Consider the following 19613-nt stretch of genomic DNA (forward strand, 5'->3'; position numbering starts at 1 on the left):
CTTCCAACACCATTTGTTGAAGAGGCTATTTTTACTCTATTTTATGCTGCTTCCCCCTTTGTCGAATATTAATTGACCATAGAGACTTGGGTTTCTTTCTGGGCTCTCTATTCTGTTCCATTGATTATGTGTCTATCCTTATGCCAGTACCAGACAGTTTGAATTACAGTGGCCTTGTAATATAGTTGATGTCAGGTATTGTAATCCATCCTGTTTTGTTTTTCTTTCTCAAAATTGCTGCAGCTTTGGGGTCATCTATGGTTCCATATAAATTTTTGAAATGTCTGTTCTATGTCTGTGAAATACATCATTGGTATTTTAATAGGGATTGCATGGAATCTATAAATTGCTTTGGGTATTGGCTGGAGGCCCTTGGTTTTTATTACTTGGAATATTTCTTGCCATTCCCTTCTGGCTTGTAGTGTTTTCTGTTGAGAAGTCAGCTGCTAGCCATCCTCGGGCTCCTTTGTATGTTATTTATCATTTTAATTATGATGTGTCTTAGAGTGGGCCTCATTGGGTTCTTCTTGAATGGGAGACTGTGCTTCCTGGACTTGTGTGACTTTTTCTTTCCTCCAGTTAGGAAAGTTTTCCATCATTGCTTTTTCAAACACATTCTCTATGCCTTGTTTCTCTTCTCCTTCTGGTATCCCTATTATATGGATATTATTATGTTTCAGGTTGTCTTCCATTTCCCTCAACGCCTCTTCATTCTTTTTGAGTCTTTTTTCATTTTCTTGCTCTTTCTGGGAGTTTTTTTCTACCTCATCCTTCAGCTCTCTGATTCAATCCTCTGCTTCATTGAGCCTGCTTTTGATTCCTTCTACTATGTTCTTCAATTCAGAAATTGTATTCTTCATTTCCTCTTGCCTCTTATTGATAGTTTTTAATGTCTTTTTTCATGCTGATATAGTTTGCAATAAGTTCCTCATAGTTTCCCTGTAGTTTTTGGTAATTCTCTTTGAGCTCAGAGAGCTCACAGAGCTTCCTTAAAACCATTGTTTTGAACCCAATATCTGAAAGTTTACTTGCCTCTATTTCATTTCATTCTTTTCATGGGGATTCCTCCTTTCCCTTTGATTGAGGGGTGTTTCTTTGTCTTCCCCTTATTTGTGAGACTCTTCTTTTCAGCTTCTCCTTCTTAAATTGATCTGTCTTGACTTTCTGACTTTGTGGTGTAAACTGTTATGGTAGGAGATTGCTCTTTTTTTTCTTTCTTTCTGGATCTGCCTCTGATGATGTCAGGTGTTGACCCCATCTGACCTTAGGAAGTCTTTAAGAGACTTCCAGGAATTTACTGTTTGTGGCTGTCTCCTCCAGTTGTTAATCTAGTCACTCTGTCCTCAGCAGTGAGGATGGGACAGGGTTCCTCCTGGCAGAGGGGTTTTTGTGTCCTTTCAGGCCGCTGCTGCTTGGAGGAGTGGTCTGCCTGAGCAAGATGGCAGCTGCAGAATGAAGGGTGAGTCAGCACCAGGAAACTACCATCCACTTTCTCAGTTCTTTCCCCGCAGCCTCCTTCTCCAGTCTCTCCTCAGACGGCTCCAGCCCACTCTGCCACTGCTTTTGCCGGAGCCCAGGGAAAGTGGCTGCCACTACAAATTTTTGCATTGGCCCTTTAAATGGCTCTTTGTGTCTCCAGCTGCCTGTCTCTGGCAGAGAGCACTCTGCTGCTTTTCACAGCTGGTTGTTATCTGTGTGCTTTTTGGGCTCTGGTTCTGTAAGCTGGAGATCCCCGCTTAAGGTTTAAACCCTGCTCTTCTCAGGGGGATCCAGCTGGCTGTTTTAATATCCCTCTGGCACTGGTGCCCATGGGCACCTATCTTACCTTCTCGACCAGTTAGGTTGTTCTGAAGCCAATTCTTCTGTCTGTCCGAGGTTTTAAGGCTCCTCTCTCGCTATTGTTTCGTTGTTTTCCAGGTGATTTCTCCAAAATTTAGTTGTAATTCCAGATTGGTCCTGGAAGGAGGTCAGTATGACTTCCACTCACTCCTCTGCCATCTTGAATTCCTAATTTTTTTGATAAACATGGCTTACATTTAAGGTATAAATTTTCTCAACATCTCCATTGCATTAATCTCTATTATAAGGTCATGCTTATTTTATCCCTAGAAATTTTCTTGTATAGAATTCTACTTTGTGTGATATTCATATACTTTACCTTTATTTTGATTAAAATTTGTACTATTTGCATTCACCTATCACTTTATAGTTAACCTGTTCTTTTATTAAAACTAGGGTTGTTGCAATCAACAAAATGAAAAGGCCACCTACAAAGTGAGAGAAAATATTTGCAAACCATGTTTCTGATAAGAGGTTAATGTCCAATATATATAAGAAAATCATACAACTCAATACCAAAACAAAGAAAAAAACCAAAATTAAAAAAATAAGCGAAAGACTTAAATACATATTTTTTCCAAAGCAGACATACAAGGACCAACAGATACATGAAAAGGTGCTCAACATCACCAATCATCAAAGAGATACAAATCAAAATCACAATGTTATTTCACTTCACATGTGTGAGATTGATAATTGTCAAAGAAGACAAAAAGATAATAAGTGTTGGGAAGATGTGACAAAAAAAAGAATGCTTGTGCACTGTTGGTAGGAATGTAAAATGGTGCAGCCACTATGGAAAACAGTATGGAGGTTCCTCAAAAAATTAAGAATAGAACAACTACATGATCTAGCAATTTCATTTCTGGGTATATATCCAAAAAATAAATAAAATCACCACCTTAAAGAGAAAACTTGACCATTATTATTATTATTCAAAGATGAAAAGTAAGGAAAATCTTTAATTTGTGACAACATAGATAAACCTTGAAAGATTTATGCTGTGAAACAAGTCAGACAGAATGACAAGCACTGTATGTTCACACATATATGTGAAATTTCAAAAAGCTGAATTCAGAGATACTGAGAATAGAATGGTTGTTTCGAGGACTGGGGTAGGCAAGAGGTGAGATATTTGTCAGAGTTTATGAACTTTCAGCTATAAGAGAAATAAATTCTGAAGATATAGTGTTCAACATGTTGAATATAATGAATAGTGTTGCATATATACTTCAGAATTTTTAAGAGAATAGGTCTTAAACATTATTCCCACAAAAAAAATAAAATAGAAATTATATAAGGGGATGGAGTTGTGAACTAACTTTATTTTGGCAAACACTTCACAATGTAGATGTGTGTCAAATCATCACATTGTACACTTTAAATGTATGTGTTATATGTCAATATCTCAAAGCATCAAGAAGAGAAAAAATATATATGCACTTATGTAATAAATTATTTAAAATAGGAAAATTCATAACATCAAAAATGTTGCCCTGACTGGTATGGCTCAGTCCTCCCCTGCAGACCAAATTGTTGCAGGTTCCATTCTGGTCAAGGCACATGCCTGGGTTGCAGGTTCGGTCCATCCCAGTTGTGGGCATGCGAGAGGCAACCAATGGATGTTTTTCTTCCTCATCGATTTTTCTCTTCCTCTTTTTCTCCCTCTCTTCATGTCTCTCTAAAAATAAATAAATAAAATCTTTTTTAAAAAAAGTGATCAATGCACCATATGAATACTGTTTTATGTGTGCAATCAGAATAATTTAGAAAAATAAAATAAAAAATGACCAGAGTCTCAGTGTTCAGTTTAAAAATCAGTCATTGTTGGGTACATTTTGCCTAATATTAATTAATTCAGGTATTTGGACTTTTAAAAATGAGCTTCCAAATAGCCTTTCATAGCTTAGGCTTATTTTTTTTTCTTGATAAAATGGCACTTTTATACCATTTGACCCTACCAAGGATCAAGGTGCACCATTCCGCAATGAGAACAGGCGCACATACCAAACCTGCTGCACACGGCCAAGTCTCACACATTGTCGTAGTGAAAAGGATGAGTCAGGACAATGTGAGTGGCAAAACTGGGACATCCTCTAAAGTATGTAAGTACCACAGAGTGGCAGAAAAGGTGAAGAAAAAAGGTGAAGAAAAAAAGGTGAAGAAATCAGATAAGTCATGTTTTAATTTTGTGTCTTGGCCTCCTTATCTGTAAAAGTGACTTGAGGTGGAATGAAGAGGAAAGGAATGGAGTGGACCCAATCACGTGTGCTGCAGTTCAGAATCAGGCAAACAGAGAAGTAAATACTCAATCACCTTAAATCATCTGACAGAGGTAGGAGTGATGAAGTCCCTAGGGCTGCACTCACACCTCACAGAGAGAAAAATGAACTGAATGTAGCAGAACTGAAGCTGCCACTTCATTGAATTATCTCTGTCCTCGCCCCTCCATGCTCCCAGGTGCTATGTTAGGTCAGACACCCTGTATAGAACTGTCCAGGTGACAGCAGAAAGCAGGATGTGAGATGGCCTGTGTGAAAGCAAGAGGAAAGGAACATAAGGTGTAAAACATTTGTTGAACATTACTCTGAAGACTAACCATTGTAAATATAAGTTTAAAAATAAATATTTATTCATTCTTTTGTGACAGGTAAAGTGATCGTGAACTTTATATGAAAAAAAAAATCAAAGAAGTCTTCCATTAGAAGGTAACATGGAAGTTAGCAAAAGAAATAGAAAACAAAACATTTTAGTTTTATTAGAGTTGCATTGGAGACCCACTGAAAGGAAAAGAAATCAACAGAGACAAGAGGGAAGGAGGGAGGGCGGGTGGGGAAAAGGAAGGGAAGGGGAAAGTCAAAGAACTTACAGCAAGGACTCATGAACAAAACCAAAGGGGAAGAGCTGAGGGAGGGAAGGAGGGAGGGGGCAAGGGAAAGTGGTGGGGGATAGGCAAAAACAAACGTATTTGAAAAAATAAATTAAAATTAAAAAAAAAAAAAAAGACCCAGCGCGAGCAGTGAGAGGAGGCTCAGGTTAATAGCTAGCAGGAAATGGTAAAGGGAAACAACAGAGAAAAAGCACATGGGAGAGCTGATTGCTACAAAAGCCTGGCAAGGGAAAGCCAACCCCATATAATTAGGATTTTCTGAAAAGAACAGAATAAGGAAAAAGAATACACACACACATGCACGCACACACACAAACACACACACATACAGTTTCTTTTATATATATAAATATATTAATATATATATATTTTTTCCATATTCTGTTCACCACGTGACCAAGGTGGAAATATAGTCATGTGGCTGAGTTGGTTGGAGCATTGCTCCATGAACTGAAACGTTGCAGATTGGATTCCTGATCATGACACCTACCTGGGTTGTGGGTTCCACCCCTGGTCTGGGCACTTATGGGAAGTAACCAATCATTTCTCTCTCTCTCTCTGTCTCTCTCTCTCATTTCTGTTTCTCTCTCCCTCCCCCTTCCTTTCTCTCTAAAATCAAGTTATCATGTCCTCAAGTAAGGGGCATATGTGTGTGTGTGTGTGTGTGTGTGTATATATATATATATGTGTATATATATGATATATTCATTTTTTTCAAAGATAAAACAATTTTCTTAGGTAGAAGATCACTTTGTATGAATATGTGAAAAGTACACAATAATTTAGGATGATCAACATCAAGTCATGTTCTAACAAATTTACTGATCTGAAAAAAGCCAAGAAACCTATATAATTTTATTGACCAATGTAATCCCAATAAATTTAAGTAAAATAAGAAAGGAAATACAAGAATCCTTTGGTTCTTTGGCTAAACTCAGTCATCTGCAAAGGGAAAAATAGTTGATTTCTTATCTACAGAACTCTTTGATAGTCAAGAGAGAGCAGTAGTACTATCTATAAAGAATAGGGCCAGGGATGGGGGGGTGGGTATTGGGGGAAGAACACATAATACAAGAATGTCTCTTTTGTTTCTCTTCTTTTTTTCTTTTTATTGAATGTGTTGGGGTAACACTGGTTAACAAAATTTACAGGTTTTAAGTGCAGTCCTATATTTAACTACTCTATCTTTAGTCCTGTGCCTCACCCCCGCTCTACACCACTACCAGTGTCCTTATGTTCCCACAGTTCTCTTCCCAATTTCTTCAGATAATCAACCTTTTGTTGTCTTGCCCAACTCTAAGAATGCTGTTGGTTGGGATATAGACACCAGGCAGAGCATTGAATCCTGATATTTGAGCACTCCCCAATGAACCAACTCCCCCTAAGCTCTAGAGTGAATTCTAAAAGTTGGGGGAGTAAGTTCTTATTTAGTTTTCTAATATTTTACTCTTAAATATGTAAAAATATTTAGGATGGCCTTGTGTCTGTGACTTGATTCCCTAGGAAACAGATGGAGATCTGAATGCAAAGAGTCCATTGCAGAGTGTCCTTGGGATGGACAACTGTGGAAGGGGAAGTGGGGAAGAAGGGAAGAAAGAGAAGTGAGGGGTTAGAATGGGAGGAAAAAAATGGAGTTGGCATGGAGAAAAATAAGATTTCAATACATGGTGAAAGCACTTTGTTGATCCCATGGGGACCTCTGATCCTTTGGAGTGTCCCATATGGAGGCCAGGGGGCCAGACCTTCAGCTTCTATATCCTGCAGTCACTGGAGGTCAGCCACCCCAGAGAGGGAGCATAACCTTGGGTGATGCAGCTATAATTGAGGGCAGTTCTCAGAGAGAGTCTCTGCCAATAATTAGTTAATAAGGAAATGCATGTCCCCATCTATGTAATGCACCACAGCACCCATTACATTTTTCAAGATAAACAGATGTACTCAAATGAACAACAATAAAACCCAAAACTATAAGCAACAGACAGTGTGGGAAATGGCAGAAAATATCGTTAGGCCTAGAACAATTAAATTATGCTTTCTTTCATCTTGGGACTGCTAGAGTGTTGGTTTAGCTTCCCATGCCATGCTAGCTATTTCTCCAGGCTGTTTGGGTTCTGATCCCACCTCTAGCTTCAGAAAATTGTTTCTGTTTTGAATCCTTGATCCTGTCCCAAGAAGCCTTTCCCATTTTCAGGGTAGAATTTCCTGCTGGGGCTCTTCTCCATCAAGTTCTCCAGTTTGTCACTGTAAATCTGTCTCCTATTATTATTTAGTGGCCTTCGCAATATTTCTACTCTAAAGATTTTTGCAGAACTCTGATTTTTTCCTTCATAATAAGACTTTCAATTATATAAATTATTTCAAATCACTAATGAATTTATGTGCTATATATTTTTGGTTTTCCAATGGTATGATCTTTGTTCTGTTCAATTTCTATTAGACATCAATACACTGACCTGTGAGGGGACAGTCTATTAAATAAGAGCTAGGTGTTAGACTTTTTCTCCAAAATAGTTAGATTTTAAAGGAATTTTAACTATTTATCTACCAATGTATGATAATCAGTATTCATTTACACACAGATTATTTAATTTTGAATCTTGGAATTAACAGATGCTGTTACGTTACTACTAATATAAAGGATTGCTTAGATGTAGCTTAAGAAAAATAGTACTGCTACATTCCAGGAATGTTCAAAGAACTTTATATAGATTAACCTATTTAATCTTTGAATGAAACCTACTTTGCCAGCATTATTATTGCTCTATGTTGTGGATGGTAAAACTGAGGCACTAGAGAGATTAGTAACTTACCCAAGGTTGAGATAGATGGTAAATTGTGGTGCCAGGATTCAAAATGGAGTGTGGCTCCGAGCCTTGCTCCTCAGCACTGCATTGTACTGCCTCTCTAGCTCACACTGACCACAGATAGCCACACACGTTGTTCATTCTCACATTTTCTTGTACAGTTTCTTTCTTTATTTAAGACCTCCCTCAGCTTATACTTGAGATAAACATTTTTCCCATATGCATAAACATATTTTTACATATATTCCTAAATTTCTTGGTATATTCTTAACTCTGAGCTTGGGATATAATGGATAGATTTAGGTACCTGGACAAACTCCTCAGGCGAGTCTGACTTGCTAACAAGTATCAAAAACCTTGTGAATCCTCAAATTGTGGTGTCAAAATGCATTATTCTTTTGAATAAAACATACAGTTGATGATTTTCCACCCCAGAGGCATCCACTGATTGAAGGCAGCAAAACAAATCTTTCAGAAAGCTGATCTAAAGCACATTTTGAATCCTAGAGCATAGCCAAGGACTAAAAATCTATGATGATCTTCAACCTCCTGAGCAAATATGATGAAAGAGCCGATGTTGAACTTCTAAAGCAGTTGGAACAGTGTCACCTCTGAGGGATATCCATGGAGGACTACTAGTTTACCACCCTTCAGTTTGAGAGCAAAGCCAGTGTCTGCAAACAAAAGGTGTTATGCATGATTCTTTATCTCAATGACCAGACATGAAGTAAGCAGGAAAGGAGTCACAGTTAAAGCTGTGGAAAACATCTTCCTGTCAATCATTCTAGTGGGTACTTCACCTGTGCTCAAGTATGACAAGCACCAGTAGCATTTTGACCTTTTCTACCAGGCTCACAGAAGTCAGAATTCTGCAAACAAGAGTTTCCATATTTTCAGAGTATAATGTTCATGATATAGTCTTTCCTATAAATCAGCCTTCAGTTTCAGGTCTGATCATCTGATCTGGGCCTTAAAAACTGAAAGTGCCGAGCCGATACATGACCTCCTGCCTTACAGGTGATGCCAGCCCGAGAAATAACAGAGTGCCAACACAGGTGACTATGCTATTCACTCAAAGTTTATCAATGCAGGGTCACCCAGCTTTTGTTAATGAAGATTTAATCCAAATCTACACTAACCTAATAATACTAATCATTCAGAAACAATCAGTAACAATATCACATGAGAGAATTGGGAGATAATGAACTCAAGTCCCAAGGTCTGAGTCTGTTTGTCCAGGAGACAGCACGGTGGGCAAGGGAATCATCAGCATTTTTCAAGGAAGGGTCTCGGGAGCCAGGTGGGCAGCAGGGCATATGGAGTCCTCAGTCCAGCAGGGCAGAGACTCTGGAAACCGACGCCAAGGGAGATCAGCTTGGCATGGAGCAGCACTCTGGTGTGGAGCTCTGTTGTCACAGCAGTGGCCTAAAGTCTGCCTTAGTTATACCTTGAAAGTGGTGTCCTCCACCTTTCTGGGTTCTTTAATAATGTCTTGGCATCCCTGATAGCAAATGGAGAATTTCCCAGAAGCCTATCTATGGGTTGTCCTGCTTTGCAGACATGGCTGTTCTGATCATATGTGCAGATACTTTAGGTATGTCTCCTTGCCAGATGTGTCTAGAGTGACTTAGGTAGTTTCCCTCTTGGACCAAAGTGTCATGGCTGACTGGTAGCCATCTTGGTTGCCATGAATGACTTCATTTTGTTTTATAAACTGTATGCTAACTTGACTGGAACAATATCATTTTATTGGCCCTGCTCTCCACACAATGTGACCTTGGGCAAGTTGAGTCAGTTGCCAACACCACATAGAGACTTCCCTCCATCAACAGTTTTTAAATTAGTAACACCTCTTGTTGGTCTTGTTGATCCTTCTTACTCACAAAGCAGGGGCACGTTAGTGTTCTCACTGGGGCTCAACAGAAAGAAAAGAAAAGGGATTTTGTTGTGATTTAAAATAAATATCAGGGTCTGCCAGGGGATATTTCATGATTATAAACATAATAGAACTGGCTCATATTCAATTATGTAATCTGGAAATATTTAAGCCTTCTATTGTGTATATACACAATATATATGTATGTGTGTGTGTGTGTGTGTCTGTATGCTATCCTACCCCTCCCACAGGCAGCACCTTCTAATAACTTCTTGATTTTCCTTTGAGTTGATCAGTCTTTCCCTCTCTCAGGCCATGAGGTTAGGTTGGGGACAACTAATTCCCAGCCTAAGGTTTGGATTTTGACTCAATCATTACCAGAGTGATCTGGGGGAAAAGTGTGGCCCCAGCCTTCCCTCCTGCTATACCCATGCTTCTGACCATAGTGACTTAGGTTATCCAATGTAAATGATTCCTTGGTTAGGACTGGAGTGAAAGAGTGGTTGTGTTTCACTGGATTGTCCACACCACCAACTTAAAGATGCTTTCATTTGCCACAAAGATGCGAGCACCTGACTGAACGCTGAGTCAGCCTAGAGAAACACAGATCTAAGTGGACTAAGCAGAACTTGGTCAAGATCACATGCTGCAGACAACCAGGTCCAACTCTTTCTGAAGCCCTCAGTTCTGTACCTTTCAATAAGGTGAGCCAATTATTTTTTTCTTAATTCAGCTTTATTTGGGTTTTCTATAAATCACTTAAAACTGAAATATTAACAAAGACAGAGAAATATGTTTTCAAACCAGAACATTATAAATATTAATATAATTAAATTGTGACTATGTGTAGGCACTAGTATAAAAATAATAATGTCATATATTCGAGGTACTCTGGTAATATTTAAACCTTACAATAACTATGTCATAACTCCAAGTATATCCTCTATATTATAAAGTGGAAGCTGAGGCATAGTTTAAGCAACTTGTCCAAGATTACATGACTAGTAATTGCCAGATATGAGATTTCAACCCAATACTTTTGTTCAAGGATCCTCATCAAATATACATATTCTCCAAATTAAATTAGAGTATATTATGTAATGCCTAGTGATGAGCCTATCTCATTCCATTCTAGTCTTCCCATTACCTTGGCATGTGCCCTCAATATACATCTTGTGTTGTGCCTCATTTTTCAAGTCCAATGGAAATGACAGAAGATTTCTAAGGATGTGAATACTTGAATGTTGGCATGCTCATCAGTTCTTTCTGAGTTCAAAGCCTGTCATCTGGTTGTCACAAGATATTTTTCTTGTGCTGCAATTTCCATTCCATTCCATTCACTTTCTTCCTTTCTCATCCCCATCTGAAAGTTAATAAATCAGACCATGGTGTACTTTAGAAAGTGGGAATTGTTTTACTATGCCTAATAAGAGATTTCACTAAGGAAGGTATTGTTTATATTCATTTAAACCTTTAAAAATTGTCTTCCCAAAACACCAATTCAAAAGAACCTATGCACCCCAATGTTCATAGCAGCACAATTTACAATAGTCAAGTGTTGGAAGCAACCTAAGTGCCCATCAGTAAATGAGTGGATCAAAAAACTGTGGTACACAATGGAAACTATGCAGCAGAAAGAAAGAAGGAGCTTCTACTCTTCGCAACAGCATGGATGGAACTGGAGAGCATTATACTAAGTTAAATAAGCCAAGGGGTGAAAGACAAATACCATATGATCTCACCTATAAGTGGAACCTAATCAACAAAATGGATAAGCAAGGAAAATATAACCAACAACACTGAAAGAAAAAAGAAACCAACAGAATCAAGAGGGAAGGAGGGACTGGGTGGGTGGGGAAAGGGAAAGGAAAGGTCAAGTCAAGGAACATGTATAAAGGATCCATGGACAAAGCTAAAGTGGGAAAGGATTGAGGGTGAGTTCTGGGCGGGGGGGGGAGGAAAGTGGTGGCGAGAAGGTGGAGACAAATGTATTTGAAGAATAAAAAATTTTTAAAAATTGCCTTCCAATCTTGAATTTTAACTCATTTTCACTGGATAATAAACTTGGATTTCCTAGCTACCCAGTAAACTGGTGCCATATCTCTTTTATACATGCCAGTTCCCTGTAGAGTACACAGGAGGAAGAACAGATGACAGAACCTCCAGACACTTAGAATTGAGGAACAAAATTTTGAGGATGTCTCATACAAGCTGCAGCAACAGTTTCAGGGATGACTACAGAAAAGCAAATTCTTTTCTTTTTTGGAAGTAAATATCACCTCCATTTTTATGGCTTTTACTTTAACAGAAACACTTTCCTATAATATGTGTTTCAAATATCCTTATGAAAAAGTATAAATTATGTAACTGGGAACTTGGAGACAATCTAATCTGCAGCTCTTAGAAATGATATTAAGGATAGTTCTTGACTGGAGGGAAGAAACATTCACATAAGGTGAAGTGAACAAAGGAGACTTCTGATCATTAAAAAATGAGTGAATGAATGATGAGGTAGAGAAAGGAATAAGTGTTGAATGAAGATTTGCCCTGCTTCCTTGGGGAAAAAGAGTATTTTTGAGATTTTTAAAAATTCAAAATAAGAATTTACCTGTCAAAATTCAGTATTTCAGGGTGAATTAAAGCTTCAAGATTAAAACTCAACATTTTAAAATGACATTTAATTTTCCAAAGTGGTATTATTCATATGTTCTTAAAGACTTATAACTATTGCAAAATGAGGCATTTCAACTGCATCAGAGGCTCTGATGAAGTTTTTACTGTATCTCCATTTCAAAATAAAGCACGAACTCTGAAGCTAGGCTGCCTGTCTTCAAAACTTGGCTCTTTTACTTGCTAACTGTATGTCCTTGGGAATTTTCTTAATTTATAAAAATAAAATAAAAATTTTGATTGAGAGAAGATGGGGGAGGAGTGAATGGGAGTCACGCTGACCTCCTCCCAAGACCAAACTGGAATTGCGACTAAATAGTGGAGTAATCACCTGGAAAACAATGGAACAATAGTGGGAGAGGAGCCTTGGTGCCACGGACAGTGGATTCAACTCTCACACATCCCAACGGGCGAGCAGTGTGGTGGAGGCTCGAGAGGGTGGGCTGGGTGCCCACGGGCACTAGCACCAGAGGGATATTGAAACGGGCAGTTAGCTTCCCCTGAGAAGAACGGGGTCTGAATCATAAACAGGGACCCCTAAACTAAAGCAGCTAAAACCAAGAAAATACAGACAAAACGCAACCCCAAAAAGATTAGGGGCACACTCTGCCAGAGACAGGTGGCTGGGGATGCAAAGAGACATTTAAAGGGCAAACACAAATATTGCAGGGGCAGCCACCCTCCTTGATCTCCCACCAGAGGCGGCAGCAGGGTGGGCTGGTGCCTGGGAAAAGACTGGTGAGGAAAACTTTGTGAAGAGAACTGACACGGTGGCCGGTGGAGGCCTGGTGATAACGCATCACCCACTCTGCAGCTACCATCTTGCTCAGGCATAAGGGAATCAATTAACCTGACTTTTGTGTTCTCCGCACACAGATTGTGCGCATGTGAGCTGCGGGGCTGTGGGCAGACTGGCTGGGAGAGCCTTGAGGAGAGACTAGAGACGGAGGCGTTGGGGAACGAACAGGAGGAGGAACCAGGGAGTACCGACTCCCTCCCCGTTCTGTAGTCTCCATTGTGGGCTGGAAAGGCACGCACCCAAAGAGGCAAAAGAGAGGCGAGCATAAACCAGACTGCCTGCGATTGACACACAGGCCTCACAGGTAGTGAATCCATGGCCGAAGGGGTCACAGAATTGCCCAGAGACCCCTGAGGAGAGGCTAGAAACGGAGGCATTGGGGAAAGAACGGGAGGAGGAACCGGGGAGTCCTGACTCCTTCTCCTTGCCGTAGTCTCCATTGCGCAGGAAAAGGCCACACCCCCAAAGAGACAAAAGCCGAAAAGCACACATAGACACCCCAAAAACACCCAGTGCAGGCGGGCACATTTGCGCCAAGTGACCAGCGAGGGATAGCGAATGGGTGTGTGACCAGCGGGGGCCGGCGAACGCTTGCACCAGCCCGCAAGGCCTCCCACAGATTGGCACTGATACGGCCTACAAGGGAGTGCACAGAGCAGCAAGGGCAGGCGTAAATTGACCTGCCCGTCCACGATTGCAGAGCAGCCCACAAAATTAGTAGAGCTGCCCAGAGACCCTGGAGGAGAGACCGGAGACAGGATTAACCGGAGAGTCCTGGAGCTGACTTCCTCCCATTTCCGTAGTCCCCATTTGGCAAAGGCAAGCAACGCACCCAAAGAGCCAAAAGCAGGGAAAACACACAATAAAAGACCCTAAACTGAGCAGTGCCAGGGAGCTCGCTCCCAGTGGGGCCAGATGAGTACACGAGGTCGCGAATAAGCCCCCTGGTCTGGGGCAAGAACATGGGAGCCCAGGGAGGCGGGGGATCCTGCCGTGCCAGGAGTGCGCTCAAGAAACCCGCGTGAGAGTGCAGAGAGATCCCCAAAAATAGCCCCGCACTGACCAAAGGGGTCACAGAGCTGCACCAAGCAGGAGTCAGACACAGACAGTAGACTCCTGGAACTCTCAAACAAACAACCCAAGGTCATATAGGGTCAACACCTGACATCATCAGAGGCAGGCCCAGAAAGAAAAGTAAAGGACAAAAATACTTAACAGACTCTCACAAAAATGGGAAGAAAAAGAAGTTCCCCCCAAATGAGTGGTAAAGGGGACTCCCCACAGAGAGAGCTAAATGAAATAGAGGCAAAGGAACTATCAGATACTGAATTCAAAACAATGATTCTAAGGAAGCTCTATGAGCTCACCCAGCTCAAAGATAACAATGAGAAACTGCAGAGAAACTATCAGGATCTTACAGCAAACTATATCAGCCTGGAAAAGGACATAGAAACTATCAAGAAGACACAAGAGGATATGAAGAATACCATTTCTGAATTGAAGAAACCAGTAGAAGGAATCCAAAGCAGGCTGGATGAAGCCGAGGATTGAATCAGTGAGATGGAGGATAAGGTAGAAAGAAGCTCCCTGAAAGAAAAAGAAATGTGAAAAAGAGTAAAAAAACAATGAAGAGGCATTTAGGGAAATGCAGGACAACCTGAAACACAATAATATCCATTTAATAGGGATACCAGAAGGAGAAGAAGAGGAGCAAAGGATAGAGAACCTCCTCGAAAAAGTAATGATGGAAAATTTCCCTAATTTGAGGAGAGAAAGGCACTTGTGGATCCAGGAGGCATGGAGGACCCCACTCAAGAGGGACTCAAACAGGTCCACTCCAAGACACATCATCATTAAAATGGCAACTGTCAAAGGCAAAGAGAATCCTCAAGGCAGCAAGGGAGAAAGAGTAAGTAACATATAAGGGGGCTCCGAAATGGCTAGGAGCTAACTTCTCAACAGAAACACTACAAGCCAGAAGGGAATGGCAACAAATATTCCAAGCCATGATAAGCAACGGCCTACAGCCAAGGCTGTTCTACCCAGCTAGACTCTCAATTAAAATACAAGGGGAAATACGGAGTTTCCAGACAAAAGAAGGCTAAAAGAATACATCTCTACCAAACCAGCACTCCAAGATATGTTAAGGGGACTGGTTTAAGCAGATGAAGGAAAAGAATGAGAGAGAGAGGAACACAGGTACAAAGAGAAAAGATGAGTAAGTTTCTATCAGTAATATCTCTCAATGTGAATGGACTAAATGCCCCAATCAAAAGACACAGGGTAGCTGAATGGATAAGAAAACATGACCCACACATATGCTGCATGCAAGAGACCCACCTCAGAGCAAAAGACCTACACAGATTGAAGGTAAAGGGATGGAAATTAATATTCCAGGAAATGGGCATGAGAAAAAGGCCGGGGTTGCCATACTTGTATCAGACAAAGTAGATTTCAAAACAAAGGCCATAAAGAGAGACCCAGAGGGGCACTTTATCATACTTAAAGGAAGAATCTCTCAAGAAGACATCAACATTGTAAACTTATATGCTCCCAATAGAGGAGCCCCCAAGTTTATAAGGAAATTGTTGGATGAACACAAAAAAAGATATAGACAGCAACATACTGAGATAATGGATTTCAACACCCCACTGTCAAAAATGGACAGATCTACCAAACAAAACATTAATAAAGATACTGTGGCGCTGAATGACACACTGAATCAAAGAGACTTAACTGACATACAGAGAACCTTACATCCCAAAGAAGAAAAATACTCATTCTTTTGAAAAGCTCATGGAAGTTTTTCAAAGATAGACCACATGATAGGACACAAGGCAAACCTCAGCAAATGCAGGAAAATTGAAATCATCCCAAACTTTTTCTCAGACCACAAGGGATTGAAACTGGAAATCAACCTCAAAGAGAAACTTCAAAAACTTGCAAACTCATGGAGACTGAACAGTAGATTATTAAACAATGAATGGGTCAATAATGAGATAAGAGAAGAAATCAAAATATTTCTGGAAACAAATGAAAATGAACAGACAACAGTCCAAAACCTATGGGACACAGCAAAGGCGGTCCTGAGAGGGAAATTCATAGCAATACAGGCTTACCTAAAAAAGAGAAACATTTCAAATAAAAGACCTAACATTACAACTACAAGAACTGAAGAAACAACAACAAATAAATCCATGAGCAAGTAGAAGGAAGGAAATAGTCAAGATTAGAGCAGAACTGAATGACATAGAAATGAAAAGAACAATTCAGAGGATCAACCAATCCAGAAGCTGGTTCTTTGAAAAGATACATAAAATTGACAAGCCTTTAAGCAGACTCATCAAGAATAAAAGGGAGAGGACCCAAATAAATAATATCAGAGATGAAAGAGGAGAAATAACAACTGATACCACAGAAATATAAAGGATCATCAGAAACTAGCATGGGCAATTATATGCCAAGAAATTTGAAAATCTTGATGAAATGGACAAATTTTTAGAAAAGTATAATCTTCCAACACTGAAGGAGGAAGAAACAGAAAGCTTGAACAGACCGATAACAGCTGGGGAAATTGAAGCAGTCATCAAGAAACTCCCGGCACAAAAGCCCAGGGCCGGACGGTTTCCCAGGAGAATTTTACAAAACATTTAAGGAAGAGCTAACCCCTGTCCTTCTCAGACTATTCCAAAAAATCCAAGAGCAGGGAAGACTCCCAGACTCTTTCTATGAGCCAGCATCACCCTAATCCCAAAACCAGATAAAGACCCTCCAAAGAAAGAAAACTACAGGCCAGTTTCGCCGATCAACATAGATGCTAAAATCCTCAACAAAATATTGGCAAACCGCATCCAGAAATACATAAAAAGATTATCCACCATGATAAGTGGGATTCATTCCAGGCATGCAGGGATGGTTCAATATATGAAAATCAGTAAACGTGATACATCACATAAATAAAAGAAAAGACAAAAACCACATGATCATCTCTATAGTTGCAGAAAACGCATTCGATAAGGTACAGCCCCCATTTATGATCAAAACACTCAGCAAAATGGGAATAAATGGGGCATTCCTCAACGTAATAAAGGCCATATATGAAAAACCTACAGCCAATATCATACTCAACGGGCAAAAACTGAAAGCTTTCCCACTAAGATCGGGAACACGACAAGGATACCCGCCCTCACTGCTTCTTTTCAACATCGTATTGGAAGTCCTAGCCACAGCAGTCACACAAGAGAAAGAGATAAAAGGCATCCAAATAAGAAAGGAGGAAGTAAAGCTATCATGTTTGCAGATGACATGATAGCGTACATAGAGAACCCTGTAGACTCTACCAAAAAACTCCTCAACCTAATAAGTGAATTTGGCAAAACAGCAGGATACCAAGTCAACATTCAGAAATCAAAGGCATTTTTGTGCACCAGCAATGCAATAGAAGAAGAAGAAATCAGAAAAAAATATCATTCAGTATAGCAAGAAGAAAAATATAAGTACCTAGGAATAAATTTAACAAAAGAAGTAAAAGACTTGTATGCAGAAAACTATACAACATTGAAAAAAGAAATTAAGGAAGACACAAATAAATGGAAGCACATACCGTGCTCATGGATTGGAAGAATTAATATCATCAAAATGTCCATACTACCCAAAGCAATTTCTAGATTCAACACAATCCTATTAAGATACCAATGACGTATTTCACAGAAATAGAATGAACATTTCAAAAATTTATATAGAACCATAAATGACTCCGAATAGCCTCAGCAATTTTGAGAAAGAAAAACAAAGTGGAGGGATCACATACCGGACATCAAACTTTACTACAAAGCCACTCTACTCAAAACAATCTGGTACTGGCACAATAACAGACCCATACACCAGTGGAACAGAATAGAAAGCCCAGAAATAAGCCCAGGTCTCTATGGGCATCTAATATTTGACAAAGGGGGCAGAAGCATAAAATGGAGCAATAATAGCCTCTTCAACAAATGGTGTTGGGAGAGCTGGACGACTACATGCAAAACATTGAAATTGGATCATCAACTGACATCATATACTAAAATAAACTCAAGATGGATCAAAGACTTAAATATAAGTCACAACACCATAAACGTCCTAGAGGAGAACATTGGCAGGAAACTCTCAGATATCCCACGCAGCAATTTTTTCACTGATATGTGTCATAAAGCAAGGGACATAAAGGAAAGAATAAACAAGTGGGACCTCATCAAAATAGGAAGCTTCTGCACGGCAAAAGAAAACATCAGCAAAATGAAAAGGGAGCCAACATATGGGAAAATATATTCGCTAATGATACATCAGATAGAAGTTTGATCTCCAAGATATATAAAGAACTCACTCAACTCCACTCCAAGAACACAAACGATCCAATCCAAAAATGGGCAAAGGACCTGGGCAGATGCTTTTCCAAGGAGGAGATACAGAGAGCCTTTGAAAGGATGCTCAGCATCACTAGCCATCAGAGAAATGCAGATCAAAACCACCATGAGGTACCACCTCACACCTGTCAGAATGGCCATCATGAACAGATCTACAAACAAGAGGTGCTGGCGAGGCTGTGGAGAAAAGGGAACTCTAGTACACTGTTGGTGGGAATGCAGACTGGTGCAGCCACTGTGTAAAGTACTGTGGAATTTCCTCAAAAAGCTGTAAATGGAACTGCCTTTTGATCCAGTGATTCCCCTGCTAGGACTATACCCTAAGAACACCAAAATGCCAATACAAAGGAAGCTATGCACCCCAATGTTCATAGCAGCAAAATTTACAATAGCCAAGTGTTGGAAGCAACCTAAATGCCCATCAGTAGATGATTGGATCCAGAAAATATGGTATATATACACAATGGAATACTACACAGCAGAACGAAAAAAAGAACTACTACACTTCGTGACAGCATGAATGGAACTGGAGAGCATTATGCTCAGTGAAATAATCCAGGGGCGAAAGACAAATACCATAAGATCTCACCTATGAGCAGAACCTAACCAACAATGCAAAGATGCAAGGAAAATAAGACCAGCAACACTAAAAGGAAAAGTAATCAACAGAGACAAGAGGGAAGGAGGGAGGCGGGGTGGGGAAAACGAAGGGAAGAGGAAAATAAGGAACATATAGCAAGGACTCATGGACAAAACCAAAGGGGAAGAGTTGATGGAGGGAGGGAGCAAGGGAAAGTGGTGGGCGGGTAGGCAGAGACAAATGTATTTGAAAAAATAAATTAAAATAAAATTTAAAAAAGTAAAAAATAAAAATTTTTCAAAATTTACACCAGATAGTCTTAGTGTCCTGCCTATCATTCATTGGTCTCCCCAATATCCCAGCATAAATCTCCCAAACTCACTTTCCTGAAATCCCCACCAGAAGGCATTCTCTGGCTATGGGACTGTGCATGCCCTTTCTCACAGCAGCCTGTAAATATAAGGCATACATTCAGCCAAGGATGGTGGGCATCAGCAGGTAGATGCCTGTCAGTCTCCTGACTCAGTAGCATAGACTTTTGGGTGACCCTCAGGAGATTTGAGCCTTTGTGGCCCACAACAATAACAAGCTCATTATTGCACTCTTCCCTTCTCTTTCCTGTCCAACTTTTTGATTAACTCACAATCCTTCACATGAACATCTTTCAAATGAACTATTCAGACTGAAAGTCCTCCTCAGGGGTGGGGGGAATCCAATCAGAGACAATAACAATTACTTATGTGGTTGTTA

Source organism: Pteronotus mesoamericanus, unplaced genomic scaffold (assembly GCF_021234165.1).
Source record: "Pteronotus mesoamericanus isolate MK-2021 breed Mesoamerican mustached bat unplaced genomic scaffold, CSHL_Meso_final scaffold_125, whole genome shotgun sequence".
Taxonomy (NCBI): domain Eukaryota; kingdom Metazoa; phylum Chordata; class Mammalia; order Chiroptera; family Mormoopidae; genus Pteronotus; species Pteronotus mesoamericanus.